The sequence below is a fragment of the Pelmatolapia mariae genome, linkage group LG10_11 (genome assembly GCF_036321145.2).
Source record: "Pelmatolapia mariae isolate MD_Pm_ZW linkage group LG10_11, Pm_UMD_F_2, whole genome shotgun sequence".
Taxonomy (NCBI): Eukaryota; Metazoa; Chordata; class Actinopteri; order Cichliformes; family Cichlidae; genus Pelmatolapia; species Pelmatolapia mariae.
In genome coordinates this window covers 66386855-66409708 of record NC_086236.1, presented here as the reverse complement: position 1 = coordinate 66409708, position 22854 = coordinate 66386855, and the positions used below count along the sequence as shown (strand labels likewise).

At 42.9% G+C, this 22854-nt stretch overlaps 1 long non-coding RNA gene across 2 annotated transcripts; it reads left to right on the top strand.

Moving 5' to 3' along the window:
* Positions 1-1472: 1472 nt before the first annotated feature.
* LOC134636193 (uncharacterized) lies at positions 1473-17018 on the top strand. 2 transcript variants are annotated; one of them, XR_010095004.1, is made up of 5 exons: positions 1473-1729; positions 3466-3511; positions 6620-6897; positions 11785-12042; positions 15259-17018. It is a non-coding gene; the product is annotated as an uncharacterized LOC134636193 (long non-coding RNA). The 2 variants fall into 2 exon arrangements; XR_010095003.1 differs by lacking the exon at positions 3466-3511 and having other exon boundaries at positions 1476-1729.
* The last annotated feature ends 5836 nt before the right edge of the window (positions 17019-22854 follow it).

Sequence of the window (22854 nt, the reverse complement as noted above, 5' to 3'; positions counted from 1 at the left end):
AAACTACTCTGTTGTTACTCTATTGTCACCAAACTTGCAGTTCAAAATTGTGGTTATTTTTCAGTCTTGCATATTAATTAATCTGCAATCCAAGACTGGTTTCCCAGCAGAGAAATTCAGAAAGTCTTTGCAGAGTAAACTGGTGGGGGGGGGGGGGGGGGGAGAGAGAGAGAGAGGGAGAGAGAGAGATTGTGGCGGTGGTGGGAGGCTGGGTTAACTGCTATGCCTTGCAGGAATGGCCTGATGGGTGCTAATGAACTTGGGATGTGCCACCACAATGCTGAGCGGCCCCTGGTGCACCTCAGTGTCCGGGTTCCCATGCAGCCGATGGAATAAGAGAGAGGGTTGATGGAGGGGATGAGGAGAAGTGATGGGGGTTAGGAGGAGGGCGGGCGGCTGGATTGTGCACCCAACCTATTGTGCCCGGTCCTTAGCCCATTAGCCACCACCAACCACTCTTGCTTTCGAGAGCTCGAGACTAGCCTGCCTGCCTGCCCGAACTCGGTAACCAGGCATCGGCGAGGGCGAGAGGAGGGGAGGAGAGAAACAGTAGCCGTATTTAGAGTTTGATCTCCAGGAAAGCGTCCAAAATTTGGAGAGAAAGAAAAGGGGAGCCCGGGACATTGGTAGGCAGGGAGAACCCCCTGACAACAAACCCGGGCCTGACAAAGTTGTCTCTTTGGCAGTCGCGCCTCCTATTGAACCAGTAATTTATTCAAAGGAGATTTTTATCCCCGCGATCTAATTATTATGATAATCAAGTGACCCAGACCCCCTTTCTTGGCTCTTGTCTGCAGGCTCTGGGCTCGGCGGTGACAGTAAAAGCTGATTTGCACGGTCTTCACCCCCTGGTCACATTCCTGGACTCCTCTGTATCAAAGACGTAGACAATGAGAATAGTGGATGTGCGCACTTGATCCAGGCATGAGCGGAGGCCGCAGTCTCCGCCGGGGGCTTTGTGTCAAATGAATACTAGTAGCCAGACAAGATTACACGAAACTTTTTATAATCCCACATGGTCCAAAACGACGCTCACAACGACACCCTTGATATGAGAAACTCCCAAATAGACCTGAAATAGAGACAGCAGAGACGATGCTGAATATTTGATTGAGCTGATGATACCAGTTTATAATCAATTAGAGAACTGATTATTAATACGATGATCAAATGTCATGCAATATAAGGAGTGTTGCCAAGATTTTGGTATCTGTAGTCTCAAATATGCCGTCAAACAAAGCCATTCTACACTAACTCAGATTATTAGTTTCGAGGATTTTTTTTATCCTTGAGGACAGAACTTGAGCTTGCATGCTTATTCAAGACCACTTATGCTTTCATTTTTTAGAGGGTGGAGACAAAAAAAGCAGACCTGCATCGTGTCATAAAGGGGAGGGCCTTGGTGGTGGTAGCCTATATGTTTTTAGAGCAGGCATGTTTTGAGTTCATATTGCATCTGACGAGAGGAATGGCGAGTACCGGGGACAGCGCGGGGAGGAAGGGGGGAGGCGAGATCCACCTCCGAGAGAAATAATGGGGATGATAATAAAACAGGGGGAAAACCCGTCCGAGGGAAGCTGAATGGATGGAGCAAGGCAGACGTCACGGCCAGCCGCAGCCATGAAGACCGTGTGGTCCAGCCTCCGGCAAGTCAGTTGGTCTCCATCTCCCGAGCCGCACGCTTCTCGGTTTTGGAGAGCGGACGCCGCGGAAACTCCCAGGCGACGGCGTGAGTATCAATATAATCTGTGTTTTCTTCAAAGGGGGGAAGGCGAAAGCGGTTGGGGATTAGCGGCGAAAATCACGGAGGAAAGAGCGTTCGCATCCGCGCCGTGCACGCCGCCGATCTGCACGCATAACGGAGCAGGATGCACACAGGCTGGATGTGTCAGCAGCAGGCGAATATGGGCGCTGTGTGTTTGAGCAGCAGGTCCTGGGCTCTGAATTTACCGTTATTTTTGTTTCTGTTCTGATGCTCTGATGAGGGTAAAGTAGGAGGTGATGTTTCACTCACAATGGCAGCTGCTGAGAGGAAAACCAAGTGGCAACTCAGTGTTCATGACATTTTGTCTCTTAATTCAGTGTGCTTAAAAAATACAAATCGATATTGAAAGCTTCAGAAAGAAAAAATATGGGTTGATTCACTTAGTAGAATATGGAGTAGTGCACAGGTAGAAAGTAACAGCTAAAACATGTGGAAACAAACCTGCACTGTGGAATACGTGTGTGAAAGAGCAACTTCTAATTTGAAGTGGTTTGTCTCTGTTTTAAAGAAAAACTACTCTTTTTTCAGACCCAGCCTTTATGACGCATTGTGTGCAGGCTTCATACAAAGCGATTCACAGAGAGTCACACAGGCCAAAAGGTGCTTCCAGCCTTGATTTCATTTCTCATACACACCTCCAGGCACTTAGCAGGGTCACTTCTCAAGCTCTGTTTGCTGCAAAAGCGGGAGCTGCAGAGACAGGCAACATATGGCACGAAAAACCAACAAAATCTGACACGATCAGGATGTGGAGGGGAAAAAAATTAAATCCTTTTGTGTCTTTCTTTCCAAATTAAGCCCTTGCAGGACTCTTTGCTACCATGTGGCTCAGATATGAGGATTACTAGCACACAGACCTGCAATGCATGCGTAATAAGACAAAGTGATCGCGTTCACACCCATGGTTGGCGGATAAAGGGATCACAAGGCCAAATATCCAGTCCACACGTGTGCGCCGAGAGGCCTGTACAGAGAACACGTGTGCGCCCCCGGACACATTAGGGGAGAAAAACCGAGGCCGTTGAGCTTTCAGGGGGTTTGAAGCAAAAAGAAAAAAAGGAGATTATGAAATATTTCACATGATGAACATGAGGGTATTAATTTGTATGCAGGCTTAGGGAGGAGGGGAGAATTTAGAAAACAACGATTTTGTGCAACCTTTGCACAAAATTCAGATTCATTTTCCAGTTTAAGCCAAAATATATCGGCCACCCAACTTTAGAGTATTTATCTAGCAACACACATGCACGCAAACACACACACCACACACACACAGACGCACGTACGCACGCACGCACACACACACACACACACACACACAATGGGCAACTGTGGGGTGGAACAAATAAAGAGAGGATTTCTGTACAGGGTTTTAAATGAAGTTTATATGCACTTTAGAGACATTGTATTTTAGAGACATTTGCAACACCACTGTAAAAAACATGGCAGTTTGTACATTATTGTAAAAATACAGATAACAAAGTATTAAAAGTACTACTGCTGAAGTATCACTCGGTACCCACCTTACTTCACCTACTATCAGAGTTTTTGTTTTTTAAAAAAAATATTTTGTCCTTCTCGTGACAAAATAGAATTTTCTGACGATCTTTGCTGGTTAAACGAAGTCTACAATAACCAAAATTGGGCAGTTAGGCTTTGTAGTAATTTTGAAGAGTAAAATCATCGTCTCTTTTTTCCAGGAACCGCTGGAGAGACATTCAGCGGCCTCACAACACGTGATTTACTGTAGGTAATATGGATAATCAGCTCTCACTGTCACTCATATCACCCTCAGGCTTCCGTGGTTATTTTTTCAAAGTTTGGTGGTATAATATGTTTTATTTTGACGTAATTGCTTCTTTAAAAAAAATTATTACAATTGTATTTATCTACAGTAATAATAATAATAATAATAATGATAATAATAAATATATGAAGTGCAAACGCAAGTTTAAAATCTAACAAAAAATAAGATGAAGACCCTCGAAGCTGCATGTCAAAATCTGGGCTCTTATTTTAAACGTCACATGATTTTGTCATAGGTTGTGGAAATTACTATTAATTGCGTAATTTCTGCAAAGCGTCATTTTAAGGCGAGTTGCCCTATCACTGCAAAAACTGTGCGTATGCTCATCAGACACAGTGGGCCTGCCTCACCACAGTGTGACTTACACTCTGTTTATTTCTGTATTCATCCTTTAACGTGGCTTAAAATGTGAGTAAAATACTTTGCCCTCCTGCACAATTGCCTTTGTTGCCTCTAAAATGCAGCGCTCAGTCTAAGGATTCAACTTGCGATATAAAACGCGATTAAATGAAACGTTTTAATGGGACTTATCGCGCGGGTTTAATCAGATGAGAACCAATGACACTTTGCAATATGAATCCATTTCTTGCTAATCTGCTCTGCACCTTTGCATATTTTTTTCCCAATTAGAGGCACAGGATTTGTTGACGTCATGCTCATCTGTGGCCAATAGCAAGGCCTGATGAGGTTTGTTTAAATAATGGAGATCATGAAGCTGGAGCTCCATTTATGCCCTAAACATGCTTTGAAATTTTGGAGAAAAGGGTCCAAATGAAGACTTAAAACCAGGGGTTTTTGCTCATTTAAACTTTTAAAGAACAGATATATTTTTTTAATGTTCACAAACTTAATTTTGTGAACACATGGTGTTAATAATAACATCATGAAAGGTGAACACTGTGGGGACAATAAGGCAGCAGACAAAATGATGCAATTGTATGAGATTAACAGAATTATATGAAATGGAGCACTTAGGGGACTACGACTGAAAATGCAAAAATAACTGAAATAATTCAATGCAGTCTGAACATATTAAAAATCATGATTTTTTTCCTTTTTCAGCTTGAAAATCATGAAAAAAATATTTATTTAAATGTTAATATTGCACCATCTGCATCCAGAATAATTACTGTGAATTACTAATGAGTTAAAAAAAATACCCTACTAAACACTAAAATTGAAAACAAAATTACTTACTTCATTTTAAATTGATGCTGCAAAACATTTCTAGTTTTCTAGATAGAAAATTTAAAAAAAGCATTAGGTTATTGTTGTAGCCTTAATTAATGTTAAATATGATTGCATGAAAAGAATAGCCTACTGAAGTCTAATAGTTTTGTAAAAGACTACTTAATAATAAGTGGAAGTTATATCTTAACATTTAGTTTTTAAATATTCTGATTCACTTAATGTAGACTATAGCTAAAATACATCAAATGAGCTATTAATAGTATTGCATTTTTTGTGTGTGTGTGAGAGAGAGAGATCGCATGTATCTGTGTGTATTTATTTCTAAGTCACAGTGTGTAGTTTGATATTTTCTGCAGTTATCTACTAAACATCTGAAAGCACACACACACACACACACACACACACACACACACACACACACACACACACACACACACACACACACCTAAATGTGGTACATTTAGGTGTGTGTGTGTATGTTCTCCACTGAAGCAGCAATCTAGGAGCTGAGGCATGTTTCTGCTTTTAAAGGTCTTTGCTTTGTCCTTGTGGATTGAAACAAAGGACATTGACGAAGAACAGTGTAATGCTGACAGCCGTCTAAATGGAAACAAAATACTTTGAAATCAAAATATTTTCAGGCATTCGAAAAAGAAAAAGAAGACCTTCTGTTAATTGCAACCAAGAGGGAGAACAATGGCGGGGTGATTTGTTGTTTGCTAACGGAGATGTAGCCATCTCTGGTAATGCCAGTCAGGTTGTGTGTTCGCAGGTTTGGGTGTGTGATGAAGACTGAGGATATTCAGTTAGTCTCTCATTCTCTCTCCATATCTCTCCATCTTCCTTCAGTCAGTAAAGCTTTACTTGGTGGTGGTGTTTGTGGGGGAGGAGCCTGCCACAACAGGGATCTGGGCACACAGAGCAGCCTTAATTAGATGGGGCCTCGTGCCATGTGCCACCACAGCATGTGTGAAAGGGAGTGTGTCTGTCTGTGTGTGTTATAGCATAGTCCGTAGCCATGTAGGATAAGATTTGTTTTGTGTGTGTTTAGTTCTGTTTTTGCATGGTCTCTGGACACATTTGGATACTAAAGGGTATGTTTAGTACTCGTTCTTTCATGATATGTAGGAGAATTTTTCTCTACATATACATATGTGTGTGTGCATCTAATAACTCCCCCCGATCTATGCTTTGGCGCCAACCACCAGCATTGGCTGACTGCTTTGGCATCAGATAATTTAAATGAAGACAAACCAGTTCCTTTTGTAGTCAAACAGCCAGGATCTTCTTTTAATTTAAAAATGCATTTGGGTCATGGCAGGGGGCGGTGTTTGAAGCCATCACCCTCCTATGGAGCTAGTCAGCGGGTGAGGCGGGTGCGCTGTAGGGATGGGCGCTGGGCTGGAGAAAGGAAGGTTGGCGCCTTAGTTGGTTTGGACTTGCTCAGCAACCATTTTTTTTAAATTGGTGCCTCTTGCTGATTGTTTGACTTGTTGGGTTTTTAATATACAGGCGTTACTCACAGGCCAATCAAAGCTTTTGGCGGACAAAGGGAAGTTTCCAATTGGTCGAGGTTGTTTGAGGCGGAGTGAGGGAGCCACATGATGACATCATAAAATAAAGGGTCAGGACATTTAAGGGCTGCTGTAGGATGAGCGAAGAAAAAAGGCCGTAAGCCACAAAAGAAATGCTATGAACTGCTCTTTCATTTTTCTCTCCCTAAAATCAGACTTTTGACATGATTTTTAGCTCTGTCTCAAGTTAGTTTGAAATTCTTAAAATCATTTTATAAAAAGCAGTGGAGACATATAATGATATAATAGGTTTTAATTAACAACCTTCTCCTCTGCTTATAGGTCAGAACTTGGCCCATGTTACTTCGGCTGCAGATTGAGAGGATGGGTAGCCTTAGGGGTTGGTTGTTATCTTTGGTTATCTAGCTGTATGAGTGATGTACATTCTTCATAAAGCTAGATAACCGAAAGTAACAAGAATCCCATTACACTCCTGAAAAGGCATCAAGACCCCAAATGCGCCTCCCTACAAGAAAATGCAAACTTGCCCGAAGAATTGTAGCATGAGAGAAGAAAATGGACTACATTTTAAAGAAGACGGGAATGCGATGCAACAAAAGGTAGGCTGCATGTTTTTCTTGTGTCTTATCTGTTGGTGATGGAATGTGTGTGAATACATGTGTGTGCCTTTTGTTAAACTCAACTCTGAGGCCCCTTTTTTGATCCATCAGCAGCTCGTAATGCTGGGTACCGTTGTTAGTCATGTACAAATAAATGGGACATTGCCACACATATTTCCTTTAGCTCTCTCTAGCCAGTGGCAGTGATCCATAACAGTAAGGTTGGTACAACAGGATCACTTTTAATCTAATAAGCCCCATGATCCTTCTGTGTGGGGCTGCATGCATGGGTTTAGACTTAGTATCACATGGTTAGGAGTGACAAGCTTGCTAAGGAAAAAAAAGAAAAAAAAAGAAACCCACACCGATTCACCAAAGCAACTGGTCTCTGATTAGCCAACACCAAGTGACTAGAGGACTTGCCAGTTTGCTGGCTAGTTTGGACAACGCTCTATTTATTTGTCTCCATGGAATTCAGTCTTACTGCTTGCATTTTTGGCATAAAGACACCATGCAATATGAAAAGAATGTGGGCCTTTGAGCTGCATACGGTGCTATGAATTATACATATGTTCCAACTTGGATTGGATTGTGTGAGTTAAGAATGGTCCCTCCCGAGTTAATCTGATCTCCCAACGCCCCACTGGCAGCTAAGCGCACAGACAAGAATTTGTTTGAGGCCAGTTTTGTTAAGTTAGCTGTTGTTGATTTTTTCTTCTTCTTCTTTCCACCTACTCCCTTTTTCCTTTTGCATGAAAAGATGTTTGATTTGGGGTCCTGGCTGTTGTTTGATTTGACGTGACAGTTGGCTTGGTTGTGAATGGGCCGTGGCAAAGCCTCCATTGCATGAGGTGCTACCATGTGGAAAGGCCCGATGGGATCTCACTGAATGCTGCTGTGTGTACGTGTTGGGTTCAGAGGGGGAGTGGTCCAGGGGCAATCAAGCAGAAAGTACCCCTAGTGACAAGATCCACGAGTGAGCGAAGGAGAACAATCTCAGCCTTTAGGTTCTTTGCCTGGACTCATGGTGAGGAGTAATTGGTCAATCAGATCTTCAACCTCAAGGCCTCTGATGGCTGATTGAAGGTGTGATTTCTGTTCTGCCCATCAAAGCTGGAGGGTCACTCCTGCTGAGAAAGGCCACTAAGAATTGTATCCTGGGTCTCAAAGCTCTGGTGGTGCATAGCTAGCGGTGAACTCCAAGCAGCGAACATATTCCACATGTGGCGTGCTATCTCATTGTGGTGCAGCTAAAACATCACCCTCGGGTTTGGATATATTTAGCTTGACAGGGTACAAATTCTAAACAGTTGTGCAGGACTGAAGTGAAATTACTAAAAGCTTGTGAGGCAACCTTACCTCGCAATGTCAATCTCTTCGAGCCCTGCAGTTGTGCCTGCCTGCTGCATTGCAGGTGCTGAGTGTGACACTTGAGCTTTGGGCTCTGCTAGTAAGAGAGAGGAACGAGGGCCCTGACAGGAAGTGACAGCCAGAGATGTCACCTTCTTGGATGGCAAAGTAGTACCTGGTTCTCTCTCTGTTGTGTTGCTACCGTCCCTACATGTCCTTTTCCCCTTTATTTCTTTAGTTTTACAGCGTTGTATGTAGGGCTTTTTATCACATATTGCAACTGATAGATAAATGATTGTGCATGCCCAATATCCAGACTCCTGTATATCTACACAGGTGTGGTTTGTATTTATGAAATTAGCATATAACAGGTGTAAGGCAGAAAGATTTTGTGCATTGTGGAGAATAGTTTTCTCCCTTTGCATCCTTTTTGTGTCAGTTACACTGTTGGGTCTAAATGGGAACTGAAGTCTTGGACAGATTGTGTTTATACCCTAAGCAGTGCCCTGGGAGACGCATGTCATGGTACAAATGCTTTGTTCTGGCTCGGTGTGTGGCACAGTTATATCACTAACACTTCACACTAGGGAACTTAGTGCAGAAACTGTATTAGCTTATGCTTGCCTGAAAACAGCATAAAGATAGGAGAGTTCCTCAAAAACACCTTAGGGCCTTTGCTCTCTCTTTTTCTCTGTCCCATGGCAGTGTTGGAAATAGAAAGAGGGCGCGAAGAGAAAGCATGTAAAGGAAAGCAGCCAGGGAGAGGAAAGAGAAGGAGGAGGGTGGTGGGTTTGTCTTAGCTTTCATGCACTGGGCAAGCAGATTTAGACTCCAAGTGTCAAATAGAAAAACAGCCATTGTGGTCGGGTCCTACTTGCCCCCCCATAAGTAGACTTTACAGTCAATAGAGCTAGTCCACTTGTCACTGAGGGACAATGCACCCCTTTGCCTCCCTTTCAGGCCTGCCGGGTCCGAGCAGCCAGACAGCTTTCTGAATAACCCAGTGATTCTTGCCCCCTTTTCTCTGCCTCTCTTTCTCTTGACGGAACACACCAACAGGGCTTGGAAAATGGCTTCACTGTTGGGCCAGAGTGTAAGGACAGACCCTGTTATTTTCTACAACACTGGCATTCCCTCCACCCCCTTATGCTCGCATAGAAATGAATGTATCTTGGGCAGTTGCAAAAGTCAATGGGCCTCCTCAGACAAAGGAGATTAAGTTTGGCAACTTAGCAGTAACAGGTGTACTTTGACTGAGCTCGGACCACACGGGGGGTGACTGTTGTTGTCTTACCCACTTGCTCTGTTTGTCTCCTTGTTGGTTTTTAGTTGCGTGGATGTAAAAATTAAGTTTGTGTTGCGTTGTCAGAAGACAAGAGCGCCTCAGACCTTGTTGACTTAGAAGTTTCAGTTGAGCTGTCCAGCACAGGCCTCTTATCATTTTCACTGCATTTGAAAACAAAGCTTAGTTTTGCTACATTTCTCCCATGCCAAGTTTTCTCCGAAGGGACTCTGCAGATATCTTTAGAACTCAAGCAGTGCTCACCCAAGGGAGCGAGTTAAGGGTAAACAATGCGGGCACACGGAGAAGAAAGAAGTATCAGAGGGAGTGCAGCACTGCACAGAAGCATGAATACATTTTCACATTTAGAACTGAGACATTGATGTTTTAGGAGGGGAACTATCATTTAAAGAGAATGAAGCCTTTTCTGTACATACCTTCAGTATTTTCAACCATAATAAATCAAGCCATTCAGCATCAGTACAAATAGAGACACTCTCAGAGCCAGAGCAAAACAGTGCATGCATTTGTTTGTTTCAGTCATTAATAAAGCTTTTACTGAGAGCCTCGGTCCTCAGAAAAGCCCATTCTGGTGAAATGACTTGGCAAAGCATCCGATGGAGGGTCTGTTCAGACTGAAGCTGCTCCCGCTCCCATTGTCTAGCTCTCTCTCACACACCTACGAGTCCAGAGTAAGCACACAATTTCATTGTTGCGTGAGCTGTTAATATCAGAGGCTTCACAATAGAGCCCATTCGCCATATTTGCATAAGGCACTTTTCCAACAAGGACCCAGAGAGGGCTTGAAAGCTGGCCCACTCTAGTGCCAATGGCAAAAAAATGTCAAGTGCCAATTAGGAGAGGTTTGCCACCATTCAGCAATACCCCACCCCTGTAGTCCTTCCCCTCCCTGCTTACCCACCCCAACTCTCTCACACTCCAAGTCACCCCTGGTTTTACCACCTTATTCCAATTTCAGACGTGGCCTTCCCCTACTGACACCCAGAGACAAAAGCTGGCTCCCTCCTCTCTGGCTAATGGAGGATCCTTTCTGCTTGGCTCAGAGTATTAGTAAAATCAGACAGCATGGTCCGTTCACCGATTAGTCAGCTTTCTTTGTTGATTACTTTGAATAGGGTTCAAGAACTATGCAAGATACAGAGTCCACCTGCTTGGGAATATTGAACTTAGCAAGCTGGCTGCACTGTGCTACTTTTGTTTTAGACTCCCAGGTTTGCATGTGCAGGTGTGGGTAATTGAGGGAAGGATTGTGGCAGAGACAGACGCTGATTTAAACAATTAACAATTCCCCCTTTCATCTGAAATCCACAGTGGTTGTTCTGTGTTAGTGCTAATGACATTTAGCCACCTAATGGCTTGCTTTAAGCTAGTCGTGCTTATTATTTTGCACGGATGCACATAGAAACATAGAGAAAGGCTGCAGAGACACTATTTAAATTTAGAGTGCAGACTTTCAGTCAGCCTTTAAGGCTTAAGGAAAAGTAGATTTGCTACATGAAATCCAAGTTAGCTCAACTGGTGAGTATGTAAAGTACTCAACTACTGTTTATAATTCTATCGATGCTGGAATGCTACATTATTTCCATTATTTCCATGCTTAACTGCAGGTGTCAGATGCAAAGTATGCGGTGGAATGGTGGATTTAAAACATTAACTGTGTTCTTGAATTTTAGGTGATATATTGTTTATGCAGGAAAAGCCTTTAACATCAAATACCTGAAAAAAAAAACAACTTGCATTCTGTAAAATGACAAGGATGCAGTAAATTGAATGAAAAAATTAGGTCATAGACACAATAAAAGAAGGTAATCGTGTTTGCCCAATTGGTCTGGCGTTGTTTTCAGCAGAGCGTTTACCTAACTTACCGCCTCCTGCCACTCAAAAGGATTTTTCTCTTGTCGCTTTTTCTCTTTCTTTCTTTTATTCAATCTCTGTGTCTAGTTTTTTTTTTCTTTCCCACCCTTGATTCTCAGATGGTTGGATCTGATTTGCATGCATTTGCATAATGAAAGTCATTTGCATGCTCAGGGGCAGACTGTACCATGAGAACAGACATGAAAAGGTGTGTGTGTGCACGCGTGTGTTTGTGTATGTGGATGCTTGTGTGTGTGCACGCGTGCATTCGTGTGTTTGTATATTTTTGTGAACTGTACATGTGTGCTTTTGTGGATAAGCTACATAGTTTAAATTTTCAATCTTACCCTCTGATTTCTCCATCTATGTTTTCTGTGCAGGCTACCACATTACTGAAGGAAAGCTGGCAAAAGAAGACTGAAAAACAGAGAAGGAGGAGGAGGAGGGGTTGTTGTTGATTCTGCCCTCCCTCTCTCCTCGCCCTCCACTGCATTGCCTCTTCCCTCCTCCTCTTCCCTTCCTCATCCACTCCATCCTCAGCAGACTGCCCCTTTTTCCTGTACAGCGAAACGCAGCCCGCGCCACCATCTTAGAGCAACGCTGGCATGAAATGGAAGTGGGAAGACCAGTCAGTGCAGGTAACACACCAAACCCACTGCGCCCGCCATGCTTCATTTTTCTATTGGCACCTCCCTGACTCTCCATCATATCGCAATATCTCCATCTCTCCGTGCCCTCGCGCCTTCTCCGGCGTGATGTACCCTCTGTTTTAATTGCCTTTGATACCTTTGTTAATTGCACGACTCATGAGATGCGCTGATGGGAAGGAGGGGAGGGTTGATGTGGGTGGAGCGTGTTTTGTATGTGCGTACACATTAAATCACTCCGCTCTCAGTGCCTCTCTCAGGAGGCGTTCAGTGGGCATCTGTCCTCAAAGCGCCAGTTTTTCTTTCCCGTTTGGGAATTCTGATGCCATCCTCACATGCCTGCCCCGACATGGCGGCGCCTGCCATTTTGGAGCTACGATGCAAGCCGTGCCTTCTGGACGAAGACAAGCACAGCTGATTACTCCATAAGTTGAGCAGCTTAGTAAGAAAATTTTAGTCACTGAACCTAAAAAACTGTGATATAATATTTAATGATTTTGACAGTAATCTGTGACAGAGGTATGGCTTTTTAAAATAATTCTAAAAATCTCCCTTCAGCTCTTTAAATGAGGTCAAAAGAAATGTCAAGGTGGGCAACATCAGTTGAGTGGAAGTGATGATGATTCATAGTCTTTTACAGGGACACTGCAGCACATAAAAAGCCCAAAACAAAGCAGGAGAGAGGCAGACAGAGGCAGAGAGAAAAAATAAAGACAAAATGGTGAAGTTGTAAGAGCATGATAGGCAGATTTAGTACTGAAAAGTCTCTCTTTAAGTGAGTGGTGAGTACTGGAGGGCAGTCGGTGCTCAGACAAGTTGAGTATTGTTCTCCTTGCATGAGCTCGTTGTGGTGCGGCATTTTTTCAACCGGGGAGCTCCCAACGTTGAAAACCGCTTAAACCAAAACACCAATTAGCTTTAGCTGGGCTTGATTAAGTAAGATGGCTGGTAAACAATGCTTACTTTTGTCATCTTAACACAGAAACCTCCCTTTGTTTGTGTCTGTGGCGTGTGGGTCAGAGAGACTGTGCTAATGGTAACTTATAGTAGGATGCCTGGGGCTAACAGAGAAACTGCCGCTACCCCCAGGTCAAGGTAAAAACAGCGAAGGAGACTTGGCAAAGACAGGAAACATCTTAACATCAAATTTGTTTTCTTTTAAATAATTTGGCCAAAAATGTTCAATTTTATATATGTGTTCTTTAAATTAAATCACTAATTTTCTGTATTTAGACAGAATACACTGTTAATGATTCCAGTTCCCAAATTAGGTCAAACTAAGCTTAATTAATTTGAATATTTGACGATGCCGCCTTAAGCGAAGGAGTCGCTTGGCTTTCCTGAGTTGTCTTGTGGTAACTGTGTCAAACGCAAAGTGCACTAATCACTGCCAGGCCTCTATAAACAGGTGGTAGATTGAGCAAAGGGGGCCGAGGCCATTCTCAATTTACTGTGTAAATTATGCAGAGCCCAAAACAATGCAAACAGTAGACAGTGGAGTGGCTGGCGTTGGCTAATGAGATGATGAGAAGCCTGGGAGGGCTGCGAGCTGATAGAGGAGAGGGGGTGGGCACGGCTTGTGTCTGGATCGGTGTATTCATGTGTGCGTCTTTGTGCGAGTGTGTGTGAGGGTCTAGAGGAGCTTTGGCAGGGGAGCAGACACTGTCCCGCCTGCACAAACCCCACTGTCAGCACCCCTCCTGCCCAGACTGAGTGCTACAGGGGGAGGGGAGGGTTAGCAGGCAGCTGGGGCACCCTGCCCCCATTGCTCCTGCAAGAGCACCAGGCTTGGGAACCTCGGTGGCAGGGGTCCCCCCAACACTGGCACGTAGGGGGCCCCCAAAAGTCTGGCTGCAAACCCCCATCTCCACCAATCCCCCCACCCCACCGTCTCTTGTCTCCCCAACCATCTCCACCCCACCCCTCCTACCCTAATGTAAGGCTCGGGGCCTGGGAAGGACTTCAAGTTCACGGCCAGACCTCCTATTGAGCTGACAGCCTGACTGTTTGCTCAATTCGGCTCCCTATTCAGGACCATACTGGAGGGGGGTGCTGTTGAAAAAAGGTTGGAGGATGCAGGAGGGTGTTGCTAGACACTGTGGGACACTGTGGGACACTGTAGCACTGCGATAGCTATTCATTCAGCAAGGGGAGACAAGTAAAGAGCGAGGGGGAGAGAGTGAAGATGGAGGAGGGGGGTTCAAGTCGGGATGCATAAATAAAAAGTGAGGAATCTAGGCTCAAAGTTTGCTTTGAGCAGTATGCGCCTCTCTCACACTCTTTTAGACTCTTAATTACCGGCGCCTTCCACTTTTCTCTCTCCCTTTTCTCTAACTACACCCCCCTCCTCATCGCCATCGCACACACCCTCCTGAACACACACACACAAAATGGCAATGGCAATCATTCTCATCATCCTCTCTATCCCCTGGTTTTATTAGGCCACATGCTGGGGCTGTAAATTTACCATTAACAAGCTTATTCACTGTAGTCCTCTCAACAAAACAAGACCATGATGCCAATAACTCAAAGCGACACCAATACCCGAAACTGCCTTTTATGTCGCCAACCTCTACTGTTAGCCACTCCCTGCAGCCCCCACTCTTTCCTCACTGGCAGAGCGCACCCTCACACCGTAATGCTAAATGCCAAGGCTAACGTGATGCTTGTTAATAGCTCAGACGATGGTAATTAGCGCAGTAGTTGTTGATTTCTGCTGCTAAGCTAGATGGACGCATTATTGGCTAATTCTGAACTTGGTGACCTGCTATAATATTTTAAGTTGCTTGTCTGAGCTGCTCGAAAATGTAACAGAAAAGGGGGTTTGATGGTCTTCTGAAGTCCAACTCAGCCTAGCTTAGGGTGTGTCACATGCTTCCTCTTTGTATTAGCAGCTTGTAGCGTACCAGGCTCCTGTTAAGGCCTTTCAACTTCAGTCTCAATCCCCTTGGCTGGTACATGAAGCTGTACTTAACTCGGCTAGATTTAGGACACACAAGGGAAAAAAAAACCTAATAAGTATTTTTTTCATGTTTAAAGAGCACTGAGGACAAGCCTTCTTTTGATACATAAATTGGACTTCACAGTCCATTGTCTCAAATAATTGTTTTGACATTCACATGATTGGCCTCAAGGTGTGTTTTGACTCATTCTGAAGAATGAAAGCTGTACCCTTATGTCATTTTCCCTTTTTTTTTTTTTTTTTAGATAAATGTGATTGGTGCAGGGGGGATCCAGAATGGACAGAGCACACAAAAGGAGGACGGTGGGACTCCTCCTTCATTCGCTGCCTTTTAGCTGGAGAAAACACAGAGAACGGCGATGCTGTCTGCATGCGAGCCAGCAGTGATTCCTGCCATAACTGTGGAACGCTGTGTATGTCTCCTTGATGCATCGCTCGAACCAACACTCAGCCTGGACTGCTTGTGAATGACTTTTGGTGTTTTAACTGAGCAAACATCATCGTGGACTCCAATCATGGAAACCTGTGGGACTCGGTGGAAAATAAGCAGCCTGAGGGCTGGAGGAAGTGCTTGATAATTGTGACTCTTAATTCTTTTATTTGTAGATGTGCCACTGAATTTTGTAATTATTATCCTATATTTGATTGTAAAAAAATATTGTTTAGACATGAAGGAATATAATCTGTCTTCAGCTATCATAGGCTCCACTTAATGTAGGTTGTATTTGATGATTTGTAGCCCATATTTTGCTCATTTTCTCTTTTGTTATAGTTGCTAGGACTCAAAAGACATGTGAATGTGAGACCCACGGCAGCAGTGAATAATACTGCACTGCGATTGGACAGCTCCGTGTGTCAGCTGACACAATGGCGAAGGAGTGAGCTGTCGTCTTTATACTCTATGCAACTGTTCTCTTTTTTTCCTTTCTTTATTGTTTAGGGGAAAAAAAACCCTTTTCATATTTATTTTGGATTATTTTTTGAGCCACCAGTTTACAGAAATTCCTTCAGACATCATCAAGAGAAATGGTTTATGAGGTGCTGACGTTCCAGTTATTAATATAGTGAAACAGAAATTACAGTCAGGATGTGTGTGTGTGAGTGTGTGACAGATGACAGGATACAGCAGTTTCATCAGTGGATGGATTGAATCTCATATTTGCAGCTTTCGACTGTGCAGCCATGAGCCAGAGTCTGAGTAAATGTGGACTCAAGCATTTAATATTCCTGATGGTTGGAGTGTGTTTGATCAGCAGGAAGTAGCTCTGCGTGTATACAGAACATGCCACACTATTAAAAGCTGCTCCCTATAGCAGTAGTTGAGGCACAGCAGTTTGGCACATAATAGTTACCTGCTTTAGTGTAATGATACATCTTTGGGTGAGACATGACAAATACATTGGCTTCAAACACTGCCTTAATTTCCTGTTCTTGACATTAACACACAGCGACACACACACCCGCACACACACATGCACCCAAATGCAATAAGGCAAGTACTATCAGAGCCTAATTCATTCTATATTAATTTTCGGGAAGTGGCAAATTTTTTATTACGATTGATAATCTATGCAAATCTTTTAAATATTACTTTAGACAATCTATGTCTATGCAGCGCTTTTGCAATTGATTCAAGGGAGACTATCTTGGCCTAATTTAGAAAATGTATTCTTTTGATAATCATGCACATCCCAGTGCTCAAGACAATTACTTATCTGCCTGGATAAGCTTGAAATTATGTTTTTAATCTCTAGCAAAAAAAAGTCACTCTTCTGAAATCAGTCCAGAGGCTTGAAAACCATGAATTGTGGTCTAAAATAATTAAATCAGTTGCACTAAATCTCCCTTTTCCTTAAATGTAGATCAAATATATCTATTTAGCTTTGAATAGCATACTGTTTATATAAGCAACAATGTTTGTATTATGCAATCTCATCTTTGTGAATGAGTGTTCACCACACGTGCCTTTGTATGGAAAACTGTTGAAATAGTAATAAAGGTTTACACTGAAAACAATGAAACATTTCTTGTGCATGCTTTTGATCAGTTTTGGTTGCATATCGCTGGCTGGCAGGATCGTCTAGTGATAAATGGAAAAGTACATTAAGCAGCCGCATATAGTGCTGAAGTGTCCTTGAGCCGTCGCTGAGCCTGGTCAGCAGTGATGTAATTCACTGAAAGAAAGAAATATAAATGTAAATAACTGTCTTTAAAATGAGAGACAGAAGAGGTTACAGTTTTCTAAAATTAAAAATGGAAAATCTATAAAAACAAACAAAACCTAAATGTGCTTTTCCTTAATGATTTTGCTGCTTTAGTCACATCTACAGAGAAATCTACAGCAGTTCAGTTTCAGCACATTGTCACTGCCAAATGAAAAGATTATCACAATTCCCCCGAGATCAAACAATTTTCTAAACACCATCAGGGATGTGGGTGTTCATACGCAACCTACACTGGAGAGAAACAGAACAGTTCTGTCCTCTTTTGGTGTAAAATTAATCAGGACAAAGGCGCTCTCTCTAGTAACCAATAAAAATCTTAACCTTGGTGTTTGTTGTGTAGATGAATAATAAGCCAGCCACATGTCATTTAACCTGCTGTTATTCCAAGTTTGGGGAAAACAAAGAACCCATAGCACCCTCACCCTGGATTGTGATAATCTGTGTGCAGCTCCGTCGCTTTGCGAGCTGCTGTGTGCTGTACAAAACACTTCCCCTGCGTGATTTGCTGTCTGACACCACATATGGCGAACGCGCCCACACCGACATATGGGCCCCTCACAATTCATTAGCATTGTCATGTAAAAAAGGGTAATCCCACTGTAAAACAAATGAAATGTAACCCTTTACAGTACAGGTTGATTTGGCAGCTCTTTTCATTCATTCCCTCTCTTTTATGAAGTCTCATGTAATTCAATGAAAGAGGTTTTTAACGCAGCTCCGATGCACCCCCATGGGTGTCTGCATTCTCGGTTTGCAGCAGCCGAGGCTTTACGAGCTACTCTCCTCTTGTTTACAGCTGCGCTGCACGTTCAAATGAGCCATAGTACACATAAACAGCAGCTCCATGCAAATATTACAATGCCCTTATTAACCAGGGCAGGCGGCAATTACATTATGTCCCAGGCGTTAACATCCAAAGAGCTAGCGTGGTCCTCTGTGACAACTCCACTCGCCCTCTGTGTTTCTTGGCTGCGTTATGGCCCTCATAATCTGATTCACAGTTTTTGTCATTCTGCCAAGAGGCAAGCTGCATTAGCCAAGCACTATAGGCTTTAATGAACTGAGTGTCAATGTTAAGCATACTAGAGCAAGCTGGAGTGACGGCGTACAACCAGGCTGTCGTTTGCAGCCATGTTGGATCACAGTCAAAGTTCTAGCAGCTCAGAATTAAAGGTTTGTCAGGCCGCTGAGCAAAAAACGAAAAAGTTGACCCCGCATTTTGCTTTGTGCAGTTGGCATCCTAAATGACAGTAAGTCTTGTGTTTAGGGAGCTGTGTTTATAGCGATGGGGTGTGGCTTCCTTTTGACATATAGCACAAAATGGCTGCTCGCAACGGCCAATCATGAGACTGAAGTAATTGATTCCAAGATGGCGTCTCAATGACATTAACATGACTTGGACCAGATTTAAAGAAAAAATGCAAAGGGGTCCGCTGAACAATTTGATTGACGAGAACACAAGGAGCCTGGTGACAAGAGGGGGTCCAAAAGTGGGAAATGGCGGGTTTTGGTGCACGTCCAAGGTCTTGGAACTGGTGTGATGCTTTGTGATGAACTTTCACAAGTTGCTCAGAATCGCATTGGTATGCAGGAATGCAACCCTAGGAGGCCATTCTGTGTGATTTTGGGGGGAAAACATGTTTGCAACTGGTTGCAAGGACAGAAGATATGTGTGTCTTTGGATGCTGTCGTAGCTGGAGCCAAAAAAAGTGGGCGTCCGTCCAGATCTGTCCACCTTTGTGAGCTGCTTCGCAGTGTGGCAGCTGGTCATTCTGTTCATAGAGCAAAGACAAAATGACATCAGAAGCTCTGAAGGATATGTTGTCGAGTGTGATGTTTCATTTATAATAAATAAAGATGCGGACGTGTGTGTGTGAGCAGAGAGTTGGTCTCTTCGGCGTGGAGATTATTGAAGGATTTCTTGATAAGCAATCTGACGAGTGGCAGCTAGAGGATCAAATTTTAGCGCCTTGCACACACACACACACACGCACACACACACACACACACACACACACACACACACACACACACACACACACACACACACAGTGTTCGCATGTGTAAAAAGTGGCTTATGCCATTCAGATAAAATTTAAAATGTTATTAAACATGATTGTTCCACTTTGATTATCAGATGATTTATTTTTGCTATAAATACATTACCATCATGAAGCTAAAAGGGCAGACGGAATGGACAGCGGGTCTGTAAGTCAGACTGGAACGAATATTTCTTCATTTGAAAAATAGTCTGAATAACTGCTTTTCTAAATAGAGAACATATGATTGGAAAACCATGTATCACGATGTTCCACTTGTGTGCTTGGCAATGCTTTTGTTCCTTGTAGTGAAGAAATCTGGAAATCTGACAACTGGTGGGTTCGAGCTGCCAAATAAGGAGACTCATGGGAACTCCAGTAACACTGACTTAATGATTTTTCCTTTTCTGGAAAAGCATCTTTCATGCTTCTGCTCCTATACATTTCAAAAGGGAAATGATGTATTACTTTCGAGCTGAAAATCTTGGTACTGCTTACTTTGAATATTATGATGCAACATAAAAAAAAACATGCAAACATTTGATGATTAGTAACAGCATACAAAAATAGTTAAACCACCATAAGGTGCTATGAATGAGCATAATTAACGAATAAGTACTGCTGCATTAAATGCTGTATAATTTATCGATTATGCTCCATTCTGAATGTTTCTACTTTAAATATTTTTAGTATCATTTGCTAATACACTGTAAAATCTGATTAGTTCCCAGAACTTGAAAAAATTACACAAACTCGTTGCCTCAAAAACACTAAGTAAAGTTTACTTAAGTTAAATAAGTTAGGGTAGCAAACCTAAGCAAAACAGTGAATACTGGACTTTCACTAGTAATGTTGAAATCATATTTAAATGACTGGATGTTAGCTATGTTGTTGCGCTTTACAAAATAACCTTCATTTTTTTGAAACTGAGATTACACAGCACACACTCGTATAAAACGTTCACATTTAACCCAAATTCACTTCTGTTTAAACTTAGACATCCGCCATTACTCTTCACGTTTCACTAACATGAAAAATTGTGACATTATGTTTGACTACATAAGAGAAGGGAGGTAAAACGACACCAGAATAGATGTGTTTTTGTATTTCTCAGGATGGCAACTCAGTACCATAATCTAGCTTGCAGCTTGACATCCCTGCATTTTTCAGTTTGGCTAATGGAGTTTGGAAAGATAATAGAATTGTGTGCAGTAAACGAGGACCTTCAGTGTTTCAGCCTAACTTAAAAGGTAAAAAAAAGTGAGAGTGACAAGGTTTTTACCTTTGCAGGATGACATTTCAAATTGAAGTTTTGTCATCTGCACAGGTAGCAGTTAAAACATTAAGCTTAAAACCCTCTCACACCCTAAAGCCGTCCCTTGGAGCTTATGTATTTATAAAATGAAGGAGAAATACTCAAGCAGGAGAGGCTAGTAAAACTTGCAGCTTAGGTCTGATGAGTTAGACGTCCGGATCACTGAGGATGCTTTTTCTTGAAGGCGAGCAAGCCCTGTTGTGGAATGTCAAGTAGTTTGGCCGGGGCGGGTGACTGAAGCGGGAAGTGATTTGACTAATGTTTTTCCTTTCATAGGGCTGCTCTCCACCACGTCCCCCTCTGTCCTCCCCAACCGCCAAAAACCTCCCCAGAAAACTTTACGGTGATGTCATTCATATGCAAAACAGGCATGCTTTTAGCTAGTGAATGTGTGTGCATGCGTCTGTGAGCAAGTGTGTGTGTGTATTGCTTGAGTGGCTGATTCCATTACTTGAAGGACCATTACACTTGCCTGTCAAAAGCCAAAAGACCTGAGAAAAATTAGCAGATTAAATCACTCTGCTCCTCTCCTCCTCTCCTTCCGTCTTCTTGCCCCCGCTAGCATCCGAGTTGTTGTTCATACCATGGAGGTGTTTTGACAAAATCAAAAATGCAGTGCAAGTCCTTTGAAAGCTGCTTCATTTTTGATCAGTGACAGGTCCTAATTTTGGAGACAAATCTCTTAAAAATGACAAAAAAATGAAAACAATGATAATGGTGCAAGACACAATCAGAGCAGAGCTCCTGGGAACGTGAGTAGCTTGGAGGCAAAATCCTATAAACAGGGGCAACTAGGGAGACGGAAGCTAAATGTGGTTTTATAGTCTTGTAAAAATTAAATGACACATTTGGGGATCCGGTACACATTTATTGAAGCAGTTGGGTGAAAGTTAAAATGCTGTTCAGGGTTCAGAAGATTAAAGATTGGAGAATTCCTGAAAATCATCCGTTCTTTGATGGCTTTAATCACAAATCTTGCTCATAATGCTGTAACAGACTTCAGCTTTTATACCTACAGTAGTTATCCTTTGCCCTGTGATAGGACAAATCCTGCAGTGCTTCTCTCCTTAAAAACAAAAGAATAAATCCCAGATCCAGAATGTGGGAATGAACCCCCCCACCCCGGGGGTCAGATTAGCATTCTGGGAAAACAAAATTCCCCACTGGAGTGTGGGGAGTTTGCACAGAGCAGATGGGTACACACAAAATCAGAAATACAGGGGGAAGTGGTTACAGAAGAAGACGAAGAGGAAGAAGAGGCTTGGCCCCCGGGGAAGATGGAGGACAGAGCGTTGGGTGGGGAGGAGTAGGTTGTGAGAGAGAGGCGCGAAGAGTTAATGCCGACAGCTCAACAAAGGCCACCACCACCGCTGAGGGCAGAGAGGAGCACGGGAAAAGAGCTAAGGTCAAGGGGACCTCGGGGGGGTGGGGTTCAAGTTCAAGGCGACTGTCAGTGTCTGCTTTTTAACAGTTGCACCACACCCTCTGAGTATACTTACACTTCTATTTGGAACAACAACTGCACCCCCACATCACCATTTACTCCCCAGCATTAAATCTGAAGCTGCACACAAGCTGGCCATTGTCTCTCTGTTGCCATATCAGGGCCACATAGAGGCAATAAGGTGAAAGCAGTGAGGGTGGAGGTTTATCTGGCTGGCTCCCATGGTAATGCGTGAGATTTTAAACTTGTGAGGGCCTCCGCAGGAGAGCTGCTGTCTGTCGGGAGGTCTTGCGTGTTTGTGGGCTGTGGGTGGCATTGTGGATGAAGGACAGGAAATGTTCAGTGACTTGCATGAAATGTGTTTTATTCAGTGGCCTCAGATTGTTTAGAAATGGATCTGTCTGGACGTTGGAGGAATTGCGGCTTTTGAGTGATCTAATCTTGAAACAGCTCAGGCTGAGAAAAGACCCACGAGTGATGAATGTTGTAAACTTGTATTGATATATTAACTATAAAGTATATTTGAACCCTCAGACATGCAGTTTATTTCTCGCTGAGCAACTTTAAGTTAGTTAAAATTAAATTAATTCCCTTATTTTCACAGTATATAATATACGGTGTATAACGCTGTGCCAGGCTTTTCTTGAAACTAATGTGAATTATTCAAAGAAATGAAATATTCTATATTTACATATTTTCTCCTGAGTTTAGTCTGACAGCTTTGAAATAAATTAAAATCTGCACACAAATGTGGAATAATGTGGGCTGAATAACCTGTGAAGAATCTTGAAACTTGCTGTAAATTTCGTCATATATGA